The sequence below is a fragment of the Protopterus annectens genome, chromosome 8.part0 (genome assembly GCF_019279795.1).
Source record: "Protopterus annectens isolate FY-2018-M chromosome 8.part0, PAN1.0, whole genome shotgun sequence".
Classification (NCBI taxonomy): domain Eukaryota; kingdom Metazoa; phylum Chordata; order Ceratodontiformes; family Protopteridae; genus Protopterus; species Protopterus annectens.
The window spans coordinates 1,974,932,287-1,974,948,030 of NC_056741.1; the positions used below are offsets into that span (position 1 = coordinate 1,974,932,287).

The 15,744-nt window shown below is 42.9% G+C and overlaps 1 protein-coding gene across 2 annotated transcripts in view; it reads right to left on the reverse strand.

Moving 5' to 3' along the window:
- The window catches only part of KATNB1 (katanin regulatory subunit B1), a 1,167,103-nt gene that overhangs the window by 805,922 nt on the left and 345,437 nt on the right, over positions 1–15,744 (reverse strand). The gene's annotated exons all lie outside the window — the stretch shown is intronic.

The following is a 15,744-nucleotide window of genomic DNA, read 5'->3' on the forward strand; positions in this document are numbered from 1 at the left end:
GTGGGCCATGTTCCCTGAATACATTTTCCCGCCATGTGGGCCCCCAGGCATAATCTGATGCATCTGTTGTTATTGTCTGCCTGGCGGTGGGTAAAGTGAACGGCTGTCCCTTGTTGTGGTGACAGGCCTGTGCCCACCATCGCAACTCATGTTGCAGGCAGGGAATGAGGGTAATTAGTTTTTCCAGGCCGTGGCAATGTTGAGTCCAAACACTTTTTAGATACCATTGTAGTTTCCTCATATGCAGTCTTGCATATGGAATTAACAGAATGCAGGATGCCATGAAGCCCAAAGCCTGCAGAATTTGTCTTGCAGATAACTCGTTTTTTGTTGCCAACATTTTGAAATAAGAAGTCAGTTGACTTTTTTGTCTGGCATGAGATAAGCCATCTGGGCAGTTGTATTTAAGCTTGCACCCAGGAATATTATCTCTTGAAAGGGTACTAGTTTTGATTTATTTTCGTATACTGTTTACCCTAGGCAAATTAGCAATCTTTTTACAAATGCCAGATGCTTTAGTAGAATGTCCTTGCTCTCTGCTTGAATAAGGCAGTCGTCCAAGTAGGAATATATCTGAATTCCTCTTTATCTGCAAAAAGCAATAACTGGTGCCAGGCATTTTGTGAAGACCCTTGGCGCAGAAGATAAGCCAAAGGGCAGTGCAGAGAATTGGTAGTGCATTGAGCCAGCTATGAATCAGAGGTATCTTCTGCAAGATTGTCTGATTGGGACATGCAGGTATGCCTCTTTTAGGTTCAAGGTTACAAGCCAAGCTTTCTTGCCCAGCATGGGCAGAAGCTGCTGCAGAGTCAACATTTTGAATTTTGGAACGTCCAGAAAAGTGTTTAGAATAGACAGGTCCAGTATTGGTCTCCAGGCTTTGTCCTTTCTGGGTACCAAGAAAAGTCATGAGTTAAATCCTTGTCCCTGCTCCTGTAGTGGTACTCGCTGAATGGCCCTCATGTCCATGAGGGATGAAACTTGCTTTTGTGCCTCTGCCCATTGATTGTGTGGCAGGTCTGGCATGCCTTTTGCCTTTGGCAGGGTGTGAAAGTGGAACCTGTAATCCTGAGACACTATATTCAAGACCCATTTGTCCTGGGTGATCATGTGCCAGTTTTGTGAAAAAAGTGCTAGTTTTCCCCTAAGGGAGCTACCAAAAGATAAGTGCTTGGTACTGGTAGAGGGAAGTCATCGGGACGGTTTCCCATAAGGTTGAGATTTGTCTTCTCCGCTTTTGGAGGTAGAAGCACTTCATTGTTTAGGCCTGTATGAGCCTTGGGGCTGGGATCTGCCTCTAGGGCATCTGTATCTGCATCTTTGTGGTCTATCTGACACTGGAAAGGACCAATATTTTGAAGGCCAGTTCCTGATAAATATGGGTGGCTGTACCTGTAAGAAATCCTTAACTGTCTGCATAGATTTCGCTTTATCCTCCATTTTCTTCAACACCTCTTCTGCCTTAACACCAAACAAAGTATTATGCTGTAATGGAGCATCTAATAATTTTGCTTTAACATGATCAGGCAGATTCTGTTCCTTTAACCAAGCATGCCTCCTAATCACAGAGCCCATTACAGCAGCCCTACAAGAGGCCTCCAAAGAATCAAAACCACATTGCAAAGTATGTTTTCCCCTTTGTTCAGCTGCATGCAATAAATCCTGCATTTCCTTGTTTTCTGGACATTCAGAGTTAGTCAACATTTTCTGTCTTAATAGTGACATTAAGTATTGCTGATATTTAAGCATATGAAATTGACAATTTAAAGCCCTTACAGCCAAAGTAGCAGAAGTGTAAACTTTTTTCCCCATCTGTCCAGTGCCCTTGAATCTCTATCAGAAGGAACAGGGTTCTTAGCAGTGGAAGCCTTGACTCCCTTAGGACCCTGAGATATGGTTTCTGGGTCAGCAGCAGGGTTTTTGTATAGAAATTTATGGGAATCTGGGACCCTGTAGTATCTGTCTGCCTTAACAGGTGCAGGGGGTATAGAGTCTGGAGACAGGCCGGACTCTGAAAAAACATAATCTACAATGTCCAGAACAGGGGGAATAGCAAGAGGCCTGTACTGAGGAAAGAAAAGAAAATCATTGAGCCTTTTCTTATATTCTGAATAATCCTGGCTCTCCCAATGAAAGTGCTCCCTCATGGTATGCAGGGTTTCCCCAAAGGAGTAATCTTCAGGTGGAGAAGCTGAAGGAATGGATTCTTCAGCATCAGAATCCTCACAGGGAAGAGAGTATTCCTGATCAGAGGAGGAATCAGAGGAAATGGAAACCTGATCTGAAGATTCATATTCTGTCTCTTGCCTAGGCCTCTTATCAGGAGGGGGATGGGAACCCCTGATCAAAGTAATGAGGTCTTCAGCCATTTTGAGCATCTGTTTTTTAGGCATGGAAGTATGTCCTGGAGAATGTTGTACTTGTTTCTTTGTCTTTACAGCTGCTTTAGTCTTTGGCTTTGAAGCTGAAGATGGCTTTACATCTAACTGTGTGGGTCTGAAAACACCCTCAGAAGCTAATGCCTGCACAGCGGCTCCGGACCCATCTGAGGGAATAGTTTTCGAGGATCCAGTACTGGCTCCACGTGGGAGTCGGAAGCGGCCTGTGGCTCTGAGGTAGTGGGTGTCAGGGGCTGCAAAAGCACCTCACTGAGAACCGATGACTAGCTTAGCTGAAGCCTCATTGTCAGTTTTGGACCTCGGATGCCTGTCCTTCTCTTTATCCTTACGTTTTTTATAAACTCCGGTCATCGGCTGTTCTGCCGGCATTGTATAATTGAATCTTCGGCTGAAGTAATGAAAGGCAAAATCGTACCGACGCTTAATAGTGCATTGGTTAAATCTAGCACAAAACCGACAACAAGCAACGTCGTGGTCAGGGCCTAGGCAAGGAATACAGTAAGAGTGAAAATCCTTATGAGATATTTGCTTCCCATAAGAAATACAATTGTTAACTTTTTCTGACATCGGTCTGGAGCAAGAAAAAAGTTTCCCCAATGGGGTACTTAGCTTTAATGAAGACTTTGGATCTGAAATTCGCTTTTGAAAATCTCAGGAGTCGGCCGACCGGCACTTGCGAACTGCTTTTGCTTTGGGCACTGCGCGGCAAGAAAGACTGAAGAAAATGGTGTCGGCTGCATCTTTTATACCCCTGGCGCACTGACGTCAGGGAAGAGATGACAGCAACTGATGCCGGACCAGGACTTTGGAATTCAGGCCGACTGCGGGTAGCCTGCCAGCAGGATAACCCAAGTGCAATGACTGCAACAGTGAAACATAATGAACATCAGAAATATCAGAATCCTGATCAGAAGAATCAGCAGGAAAATCAATTTTAGGTCTCTTAGAGGGGGAAGGTTGGCTTCCCTTAATTAAAGTAATAAGGTCTTCAGCCATTCTAAGCATTTGTTTTTTAGGCATATGAGCCTGACCATGTGGTTTGGACATTGGTTTTCTAGGCGTGGGTTGGGTTTTAGGCCTGGATGAAGAAGATGGCGTTGGTTTAAAATGCAAATCTGTAGGCCTGAATACACCCTCAGAACGGCTCTGGACCCATCCAAGGTAGAGACATCCGCAGGTTCCACAGTCGAAGAAGCATCTCACGACATACCAGACTCTGAATGGGTCTCAGTAGAGGCCTGGGAATCTGAAGTAGCGGGTATCAGGGGCTGCGAAAGTACCTCACCGAGTACCAGTGAACTGGCGACTAGCTTAACGGAAGCACTGTTGGCAGTTTTGGACCTATGCAGTCTGTCTCTGTCTTTATCCTTACATTTTTTCAGAATATCGGTAGTCGGATGGCTTACCAAAGCCATTTCTGGATAGATATACAGAGTACCAAAATAATTTGCTGCAAAAATAGATGACGAATAGTTTGGTGGTTGAATACGGCACAAAACCAACAGCGAGGGACGTCATGGTCTGGGCCTAAGCAAGGAATGCAGTACAAATGAAAATCTTTATGAGGCATTTGCTTTCCACAGGTAAAACAATTGTTAACTTTTACTGACATCGGTTAAGAGCAAGAAAAAGGATCCCCAATGGGGTACTTAGCTTTTTTTTGAAGACTTCGGTTCTGAAACTTGAAAACGAAAATTTCAGGAGTCATCCGACTGGCACTTGCGAACTGCTTCCGCTTTGGGCACCACGCTGCAAGAAAGACTTATGTAATGGTGTCAGTTGCATGTTTTATACCCCTGACGACCTGACGTCATGGAAGAAGAGACAGCATCCGATGCAGGAATCCAAGACTCTGGTATTCAGGACAGCTGAGGGCTACCTGCAGGCAGATAACCCAAATGTAATGACTGCAACAGTGAAACATGAAGAACATCTCTGGAATTAGGGGAAATGGAGGAACCATATGGAAATTCTGAGAATGAAATGTGTAAGGGAGCATACCTTGGTGACTCCCCTTTGGGGGGAGGGACAGGGCAAGGTAGTTGCTGCACTTGTTGTTCAGAGATGAGACCAACAGGCTGCAGGAAGGCTGGCCTCCTAGATGAAGATATCTTTTTGATCATGTCTGGAATGAGGGGCCACTCGTGAGGCAGAACAATTGACCGGCTCAATTTGCCTGTTATCAGAAATTGGTTGGGAGAAAAATATTCATTGTCACACTCTGAGTGTTTCTCACCAAAAGGGGTTAAGATATGGTCCCTTCTGTTAGTTGAGGTACCAAGCCACTGACATATCTGATTGAATCACAATTGTTCCCAAAGGGAGAGTAGTCTGAAAGGTTTGCAATGGTAAAAAAAACTCTGCTTTCATCACTAGAACATTGATATGGAAAATTGGCCTTTATATAGAGCGGTAGACTGTTTAGTCCAGATAACGCCAGTTTACACCATATGGAGACATCTGTAGACACTCTGACCTTGGCTGGGATGACAACAAGGGGACAGCCTCAAGGAACCTCTTCGGAGTGCAACTTCCCAGTCTAGATCTTTCTGAAAAGATTGGATGTCAAAAATGGATCTGACATAGGTTAATAAGGTATTGACCACTGAAACGCAAGTAGCCACTGAAGAACTCTCCTGTGATACTTTGCCAAGGGAACTAGTGTAATCGACAGAAGGCTTTGAACCTAGAGGCTATGAAAGTTTCCATAATTGAAAATTGTAACTATGAACTCCAAACCTTGAGTAGGAGTCGATCGTGATTGTTCACAACTACAATTATTCCTAGGTATGTACAAGTTTGAGAACATCATCTGTTGGTTTAGTAACAAATGCCTGGTCAGAGCAGTAATGAACCAGTTGCCCAGATATGGAAATCCCTGGAATGCTTGCAGTCTCAAGGTAGCTGCTGTTTTTGCCATGCATTTAGTGAACACCCTGGGGGCTATTAATGATGTCAAAAAAAGGATCCCTAAAGTGGTAATGCCTGGCTACTAGCCAGAAGTGGAGGAACCTTCTGGAGCGTTTGTCCATTTAGTATGGTAATATGGTAATACGTGTCCTGAAGGTCTAAGGAGCATATTCACTTATCCTTTTCCAAGAATGGAAGAATGGTCTACAGTGCAACCATAAAGAATTCTGTTTGGTGAATAAATTTGGTCAGAATGCTGAAATCCAAGGTTCGTCTACAGACACCTGCCATTTTGGCACTAAAAATAATCTTGAATAAATTCCAGACTCCCTCTAGTCTGTTTTTTTTTTTTTTTTGCAGTTTTGTATTTGCATAACTGTTGGATCACTTTTATAGAATGGAACACTGGGGAGTCTGTTGTGCACTGGAGGGTGAAACTGGAAAGGGTATGACACAACCTCTGGATGCATTCTTTTTGTACTCCAGAATCCGTAGTTATTTCTAGCCAGGCATTTAGGTGCAAGGATAAGCACCACCCAAATGCCTCCAGGGGAAGATCATTGTGCTTCCTTCCAGGTGTGTTGTTACGGCTTACTAAGGAAAGACTCCCTGAAGCTGTGGTTCTGCTAGTCACTCCTGCCATGCGGGTTTCGTTTTCCATTAAAGTTCCCCTCGGTGGCCCTGGGAGAACTCTCTCTGTGTGTGTCTTGGAAAGGCACTGTGAATCTTGAACCATATTTCCCCGGTGTCCCTCCGATTCCTGAAAAAGGATCTTTGGGGGGAAGGAAAAGTATCTCTATGGCTGAAAAGGTCTTAACATCTTTTTGATACTTGAATAATGCTTCTCAAACTTTTTTTTTGGGGGGGGGGCTAAAGGAAGACAATCTGACAAAAAGGACATGGATGGATGAAGACCCAACTGATTCAGCAAAATCACATAGATGCATCTAGGTGCGTCTCCCAATGGAAATGTCTGAATCTGTCTGAAAGTGCAATAAGAGAGGTGGACAATCTGGGCATAGACTGTAAGGTAGATGACTAACAAACAACATAACTCTTTGAAGTCTGGTAAAAGGGGACAAGAAATTCAAGGATCTTAGGGGAACAGATTGATAAAAACTGAATCCAATTTCCAAATCTGTCCATCATCTGAAACTCTCTGTCAGGTATGTGAATATAGGAACTTTTTACAGCCAGCACCTTTCCTGAGGTGGCTGTAACAACCATGGACTCCACAGGCAAACACTTGGTCCTGAACTGTTAATGCTCGGGGGGAAAACAGAATTCTGTCAGGAATATTGGGGGTGGGCTAAAAGGAGTCAGGATCTTTTCACGCCTGTAGAGAAATTAACTGGATAAGCTCATTTGCAAACAGAAACACTCTAAGAGTAGATAGTCAGGTGCTGAAGGATAGTTGCACTGATTCCTCTGGGGTAGAGATTTGGGATTTTCAGTCAGCTCCCTCTTCTAGTGAAACCAGGGTATCTCCAAAGGAGACATCATCAGAGGGGAAACCTTAGAGACCCTTCTTCATTGACTTCAGCATCATTTTTTAACAGAGTTCTCCATGGAATTTAAGGGTTTCCTCTTGCACTTCCTGTTATAAGGAGCCTCCTCGGTGAGAAGGGGCTGGAGGGAGAATATTAGAAGAAAGATGGATCTGATACCGAGGAATCCTGCCATCTGGGTATTCACTGTCCTGCATGCATATGTTGGTAAACTACCAGAGAAGGGGAGCTGGGGGGGAGTTGCAGTAGATAGGGCTCTTCATTGCCCCAAAAAACTGAACTCTGAGAAGAGGAAAGGGACAATAAAAAAAAACAGTAGCTCCAGAACCACAAGTAGCTATTTTGTTATGTTTATTCGCTGGTACAACTTTTGCAGTCCAAAAACTACCTCTTCAGGCATCAAAATACATGCATTACAAATCCACCTAAATACTAGTTAGAAAATAAGCAACTGATTAAACCATTAACTAATTACAAGCTCCTCTATATTAAAAGTTCTAAAACATAACTGAAAGCATTTATTTATGAATAAAAACATATGTAAAAATATTATATACATTTTTTTTTATGTATAAATATGTGCATCCACTAATTTAATGATTTTTATTATGTAAACCCTTTAGAACTGGTTTGATACTAAAAGCATCATTTAACCCTGGTGGGGACTGGGCCTTGAAATGTAAAATCCACTTAGCTTCCTCCCTTTCGGTTATATTATTTATATCCCCTCCTCTTATGTATGTCAGAACTACATATAAAATGAGAAATTTAAATGAGTTATCTTTATCCTTATCTATAATATGCCTATACAATGTATTACTTATTTTCTGTGGGAAGGGACAGCGGAACAGAGAAGAACAACCTTATAACCACAGTCTCTCTTAGCCCCAAAGAGAATATGCCAAGGTAAAAATCAGAACCGAATCAATGGATGCTGATGCTTCGAGGTGCAGGGACTACTTTGAAAAACAGGAGTAAGCATGTGCTCCCTGGAGTCGAGATCTCCAGACTGTTGAAACAACCATTTTCATTCAGTTACTACCTGCATGTATATTTCCTTCCAGTGCAGGAGGAAGCACTGTTGATATATCTTTAAGCACTAGCAACTTTACAAACGCATTCTGATTTTCAAATGTCATGGAGTTCTAAAACATTTGAACATGAACAGCTGTACAAATCAGTTTGATACTCAAATGCCATCCAGTTCTAATACATTTGCAAGATAAACACTTGTGCAAATCAGTTTGTCATTCATATGCCATACAGTTCTAATAATTTGTAAACACAAATACCTTGTATAAACCAGTTTGAAATTCAAAGGATATATCATTCTTTACAGAACTCCAGCTGGCTATGCTGGAAAAAGTTCAATCAGTGCTGACGAGGTTGGCGCCAGATCCAACATGGTCAGTGCCAAAGAGGGCTTCTCGTCAGTGCCGATGTGGAGCTCTGCTCTGACAGTTTCAGTGCCTTATCCTGTACTTGTTTCAGGACTGAAGGTCCTCGGGTTCCACAAGTGCAGATTTCAATAAAGCTATCTGTTCCAAGGCGCTGTTGAAACCAAAGCAATATGCTTAGGAGCATTCAGAGGAACTTAAACGAACTCAAGCTCTGTGCCTTCTAGGACATGGTGCCAAGGAAGAAGGTGGCACCAAACTACCTAAATCTCTGTCAAAACAGAAGAGAAAGCTGATGAGGGAAATGTTTCACTTTCTTCTCTGTCAGCACCAGAGATGGCCTCCAAGTTAAAAACGCTTAATCTTATATACAACAAGAGGTCTTTCTTGAAACACAGTGTTAGTGTGCTATCTCTTTGTCACTGGCACAGCTGTATATGGAAGTACCCGACTCAAACAGAAACAAGCAAAAGAAAAAACTGTCAGAAAAAAGAATTTCCTGCTGCATTTGTGGCACATCTCAAAAAACAGGAAGGCCCTTAGATTTTAATGGAAAATGGAAAACACACTTTTCCAGGAAAACTGTGGAACACACCTACTCTCACACTAATACAAGATAAGGAGTGAAAGCAGAAGAGTTGCAAGATTTTTTTTAAATTAAAAAGAAGGAACCTACCAACAAAGTACAACAGACTATAAACCGTATCGACTAAAAGGAGAGGGCAGAAATCACACAGAAGGAAGTAGAACTATAGTGAAGAAAAGCTCTTTAGGGAAGGGATGTTTATAGAAGATAAAATAAATAACTGACTTAGCTCGACAGCTCTAGCAAATGTGTTTGTCTCTGGAAGAAGCAAATGAGATCACTAGGAGGTAACTAGGAGAGAGGCATTGTGGGTAGGGCTTAAGCTTGAGAACTTTTAGCCATCGTGAGCTGTAGTAATGGCAGATTCTGTTCCGATATTCGGAACCAAATTCATTAGTCAAGGATAAATGAAGACTGACAACATCAGATCTATTTATATGCTCATCCCGAACAGATAACTTGGTTAACAACAGGAAAAAAACGATACTCCTCCTTAAGAGTGAACCTGCATGCTATCCTAAAAACTATAGACCAATAACTTTCCTTCCGACAGTGTATGGACTATATAATGAAATTGATGCCCACAGAATTTAGTCATTTAAAAGAAAACTCAGTCATGGCAACAGAACAAAAGGGTAACAAAAGAAAGTCATGCTGTTAAATAAAGTCATAATGGAGAATTGTAAAACGGGGAAGAATCTAAGTACGGCATGGACAGATTACAAAAAAGCCTTCAACACCATACCACATTTGTGGATAAAGGAGTGCTTACAAAGTACAAGACACACCCTACATGATCAATTACATTAGAGTGACCATGAAACAGTGGCAAACCCCTTTGTAGCTAAACCATGGTAAAGAATAAATTATTAACCCAGGGATAAAAATACAAAGGGGAATATTCTAGAGTGACCACTTCTCTTTGGTTTTGCCCTTAACTCATTATACTGTCTACTTGGCTCCCAGACAAGTGTAAAGACTTATCTTCTTTTTGTGGATGATTTAAAACTGTATAGTTCATCAAATGATGAGCTGAAAGCACAACTGCAAGTGGTCAAAATTTTCTCAAATGATATAAAAATGTAATTTGGTCTTGATAAATGTGAAAAAGCAACATTTAAAGCAGGAAAGGTGCATCACCAAGAAAATTTCAGTGTGGGACAGGAATGTGATATAAAGGAACTTGAGCAGGAGAAAATGTATAAATATTTGGGAATTGATGAAGCACCAACAATAAAATATGAACAGACACGAACAAATCTCAGTAAGGAATATTTTAGAAGAAAATTAATACTGAAAACAGCCCTGACATCTAGAAACAAAGTTCAAGCTAAAAACTAATTTGCTCCTCCTGTTCTAATTTACAGTTTTAGGGTTATTGACTGGCCCAAAAGGTACTGGATCAGTTGGACGGGAAAACAAGCAAAATGCTTCACACTCATCAAAAGGTATATAAAAATCAGCGTGTGCACCAAGGTTACACATTCCTCATTCTGAAGGAGGTATGAGCCCCATCGATATTGATTACATGTACAGATTTCCATTCGTAAGACTGCATACATATCTGCTGACCTCGCCAAATCCAAACATAGTGAAAGTTTTAAAACATGAACAGAACAAATCTAAAATGACTTCCCTGCTTAGTTTAGCAGAAGCATATCGGTGTCAAGCAGGAAAGAAATCAAACTGGCAGTAGACACAATCAGGCAGCAACAGAATGTACCAAAAAGAAAAGGTGAAGGACTGGATCAGAAAACAAGAAATGTGGAAAAGGCATAAACATGGTTGCAAGTACAGAAAACTCCTGGAACAACCTCATGTCAATCAAGATCTGACACAGGAATGGTTAAGGAAAGGTGAATTTAAACCAAAAAATGAAAGGTTAATATTGACAGCCTAGGACAGTGGACTATGTACTTGTTGGTTTACAAAGTCCATTGAACAAGTGGGAGAAACAGACAAATGCAGGTAATGTAAAACAGAACAGGAAATAGTTTCACATCTTGTTTCTGGGTGTGATACACTAAAGGCAGCGAGCCTGTATACTGAAAGTCATAATAATGTGACAAGACTGTTGCATTGCGGATTGGACAAATATTACAAGTATTCAATTGTATTTATTACTGCTTAGTTGTAACTTGATTAAAGTGTAGCTATCATTCTAAGCCTTTTGGATTAAGCACTTGGGCTTCAGACCAGTTGTTTTACATTAGGAAGGTTTGTGGCAAGCACTGTGGTGGCAGGACAGGTAGCTTTCATCCTTCTAAGTTGGGAACTGCTGATTGAGAGCCCAGTGTCCAAGTGTATTAGTTCTGGTTTAGGCACTTGGGCTTCAGGCCAGTTATTTTACATTAAGAAGGTTCGTGGTCTGCACTCTTGTGGGAGAAGAGGCTGGACTCTGCCCTTCTGAGCTGGGAATTTCTGGTTAAAGGTTTATAGTGCCTGAATATTTGAACTGTATCTTACTGAAATTGGTACACCTTGTTTGCTCTAGCATAGACTAGATCCATGCCTGCTGAATCTAGCTTTGTTTATATGCTTGTTGTTTGTTTGCTTGTTATTTCCCTGGAAGCTAATTCCACCTAATACGCGGCTTCTCAGTGCTTCTGTGGATCACTAGTGATATCTGCATTGCTTACTGTACTTATTTCCTTGTTTCACTTGAAAGAAAGTTACTGTTTGTCGTTTTTGCATTTAGTTACTTGTAACACATTGCACTCAAGTTACCTGGCACTTGCTCACTAAAGCAATTATATAAGTCAGCACTAAAAATTAAAAGCACTACACCCTCACTCCCCACTGGCCCTTGTTTTCAATTATTAAGGAATTCCCAATATTATTTTAGCATGTCCAAAGGTCAGTTGTCAATCTCCGCTCCGGTCCAGCTGGTGAATCTGGGAATCTTGAGGCAATGTTATAACTGCCTCATGTACACAGACAACCCTCTCCTCCTCCCACATAACACAAATACTTGCGAGAGATGCAGCTATTTAGCCAAACTGGAGGCTGAGCTCTCTCAACTCAGGACTGGCAAGACCATACAGGAGGAGAAGGCAACTACACACACCACAAAACCAGCCTCACATAATGCTACCACACCACTGAATCAAACACATAAACACACAAAGACATACTCGAGGCTCCGGTAAAATTTACCTAAACAGCAGAGGCCTCCAAAGCAGACACCCAAACAACTGCTACCTCAAGACACCCCACAAGCAACACATAAACCACAAAAGCAGTGTGCAAAGCAGTCACAGCCCTTAAAGCCAAATACAACACCAAACATACTTGTCATAGGTGACTCCATAGTCAGACACACTGGCGTCCCACTCACCAGGCTGAACAAGGAGAGGGTCACAGTAAGCTGCCTATCGGGCGCTAGAATCCGCCACATAACACAAGCACTCGGGTCACTCCACGTCAAGTACAAATATGACACAGTCATTGTCCATGCTGGTGTGAACGACCTGAGACGTACCTCCCTGGACTACATAAAAGAGACATAGAGGAGCTCTCTGATTATGTAGCCCAGGCAGGTATGACCCTAACCCTGAGCAGTATCCTTCCTTCACCAAGAATGATGCCACAATATAGAGACAAGATGATCAGCTTTAACAATTGGCTTAATGTCTGGTGTCATTCAAAGGGGATCCAGTGTCTGTCTGCCTGGGATGACATGCTTGACAAGCCACGCTGCTTCGCAAGGGACGGCTTGCACCTGTCACCCCTGGGATTCCGGATATTGGCTAAGGCTCTTGCCACCCCTATAGTGCCTTTTTTAGGCAAGGCTCAAATTCTAAACCTACCACCCTAGAAAACAAAAATGGGAAGAAACTGAGGGTAATGCTGCTCAATGCCAGAAGTCTAAATCTCAAAATGCACGCACTCGAGGCCCTTCTCAGTATGGAGAACATCGATGTCTGTGCTGTAACTGAAACCTGGTTCAAGGCTCCTGAGAGCACCCCGGCACTATTAGGTTTTACCTCATATCATGCATTCCGGCCCCAAAACCCGGACCACACCACAAAAGGAGGGGGTGTATCCATATTCATAAAGGATACCCACACCTCCAGGTTGGTGGCAACGCACGAAGCTTCGGAAACCATCCAGGTGCAACTAACCATAGGCAAAACTGCTCTACAAATTGTAGCATGCTACAGGCCACCCTCTCAAACTCAGGAACACCACACAGCCTTCCTGAAGACACTGGAGGGTATAAATGTATCTCCAAACACCATCATATTGGGTGACTTCAACTACCCGAATATAGACTGGGAACATTACTCAAGCCCTAACTTTCTAGCCCAACAGTTCCTGGAGTTCATAAATTCAAATGCCATGGAACAGCTAGTCACTGTTCCCACGAGAGGAGAAAATATACTAGATCTCATTATCACAAACATGGGGACAAAATGCTCCACACCGGAAGTATATCCCTCATTGGTGAGATCTGATCATAAACTAATCTCACTGGAAATCCACATCCGCCCCACCCCAACCAAAAAAGACCACAGTGAAGAACTTCTCTAAAGCAAACTTCACACTACTCAAGACTGGTGTGGTATCCTTCAAGGCCCTTGAGACAGTGGAAACCACAACCCAAGCTGCAGAAGCCCTTACAAATGCCTTCTATGAACACCTCCAGGACTGCATGGATCAGGCATTCCCAAATAAAACCAAGACTCTTTCCACAAAGGGCAAACGTCCAGTCTGGTGGACCCCAGCCATTAACAAACTTTACAATAAGAGGAGAAAGCTATTACATGATAGAACAAAATCCATAAAAGGGAAGTCACCCCTGATCATTATTAGTAAAAAATACGAGCACTCATAAAATCAACTAAGGCCAATTTTGAGAGAAAAATTGCCATGGATTCAAAGGACAATCATAAGGCCTTTTTCAGCTATGTTAGGAACCTGGGTGGAAACTCCCAGATATGCTCAGAATTAGTCCAAAATGATACAAAAATCACTGAACCCAAAGACATTGCCAACATACTGGCAGACAGGTTCAGTGCAAACTTCACCCCCCCCCCCTAAAGGAGAGATAACTATCCCAGCGGAGTGTAGCCTCCCAGACATCTCAAATGCGCAGGTGAAAGCTGCTCTCTCTAAAGCTAAAAACACAGCATCAATGGGACCGGATGGTGTCCCTGGCTGTGTGCTACACGAGCTAAATGAGGAATTAAACCCACACATAAGGCAGCTGTTTAATCTCAGCCTTACCACAGGATACGTGCCCAAGAAGTGGCGTACAGCAACTGTGGTCCCACTCCACAAAGGTGGTGCCTCTACGGACCCTGGTAATTACCGCCCCATAAGCTTAATAAGTCTAGTCTGCAAAGCTATGGAGAGGATCATAATGGAGCTCATAAACAAAGATATAGGGGACTTGCAGACATTGGACCCGACCCAGTTTGGCTTCGTCAAGGGAAGATCATGCCTTTTGAACTTGGTCGACTTCTTCGAAACAGTCACCAAGGCCATTGATGAGGGAAAGGCAGTCCATACAGCCTACCTTGACCTTGCAAAGGCTTTCGACACAATACCCCACTCGGGTATTGTAAAAAAACTTACCAGCTTAAATGTAAACCCATATGTCACAAGATGGGTTGCAAACTGGCTTAAGGACAGAACCCACAGGGTTAGAGTTGCTGGCGCTATGTCAGACTCCAAGCCGGTCACAAGTGGTGTCCCACAGGGCTCGGTCCTTGGCCCTCTATTGTTCGGCATCTACTTCTCAGAAGTACAGGCCAACATGGGAGGGCTTTGGCTGACAAAGTTTGCAGACAACTGCAAACTGGGCGCCATAGTGGAAAGTGCATCGGACACGGATATCCTTCAGAAGGGACTCACGGAAACAGATAGCTGGTGCCAGAGCCATGGCCTGAAGTTAAACGCCAAAAAATGTATAGTCATACCCTTCGGGAAAAACAAGGTAACCCCAAGCTACCATATAGGTGGCAATCCACTAAGCACAGAAGAGGTTATCAGGGACCTGGGGACCCAGGTTGACAGTGGCCTTTCTTTTGACACTCACGTTGCTAAAGTGGTTAGAAAGACCTTCTACATTGCCCACCTGATCATGAAGGGATTCACATCCAGATCTAGTGAGGTCATTGTTCCACTGTACTCTTCACTTATCAGACCAATGATCGAGTACAATGCCCCATTCGGGATGTATCTCGCCCGACATCTGCAGCAATTGGAGAGACCCCAAAAGTTTCTCACCAAAAGGATAAAGGGACTCCAAAATCTGTCATATGCTGCCAGACTGAAGAAACTCCAGCTCTATTCAGTCGCATACCGTCTGCTCAGAGGTGACATGTGCCTGACATACAAGGCCATGTCCAACCCGGAATTAATGGACATGCTCCACCTCAAAAAATCCAAATCCACCAAAACCACTAGAGCAAGCGACTTAAACCTTAGCACGGATATAAATAGGACGTGCTGGAGGGATAGATTTATCACTCAGAGACTCCCTATGCTGTGGAATAGAGTCCCGGTCCATGTGAGGCAGAGCACCTCGCTGGCTCTGTTCAAGAGAAATCTTGACCTGTGGATGGGAGATCGTAGGTTTACCCCGGGAATCATCTCTGTGTCACTGCTGGACAGAGGCACAACAAACTAATGGGTACAGTATTTTTTCATATAAGGGGTGGCGTAAGCCACAAAAATTCGGGCTAGGCTTATAAATGCCTTGGGGCAGATAGCCTAGTATAAACCTATGAACCTAATACTGAAGTAGCTGAAAAGCATTGGAAACATCAGCCACAAAGCATTATAGAGAATGATGAAGTTTATATCACATGGGATCACCAATAACCAACAGTTCAAAAACCAGACGTGAGAAAATCAGATATAGTAGACCATGAAATGAAGACAAAAGTAGCACTGATCACTGAAATTGCTACACCCAGTGATTAGTGGGCGTCTTA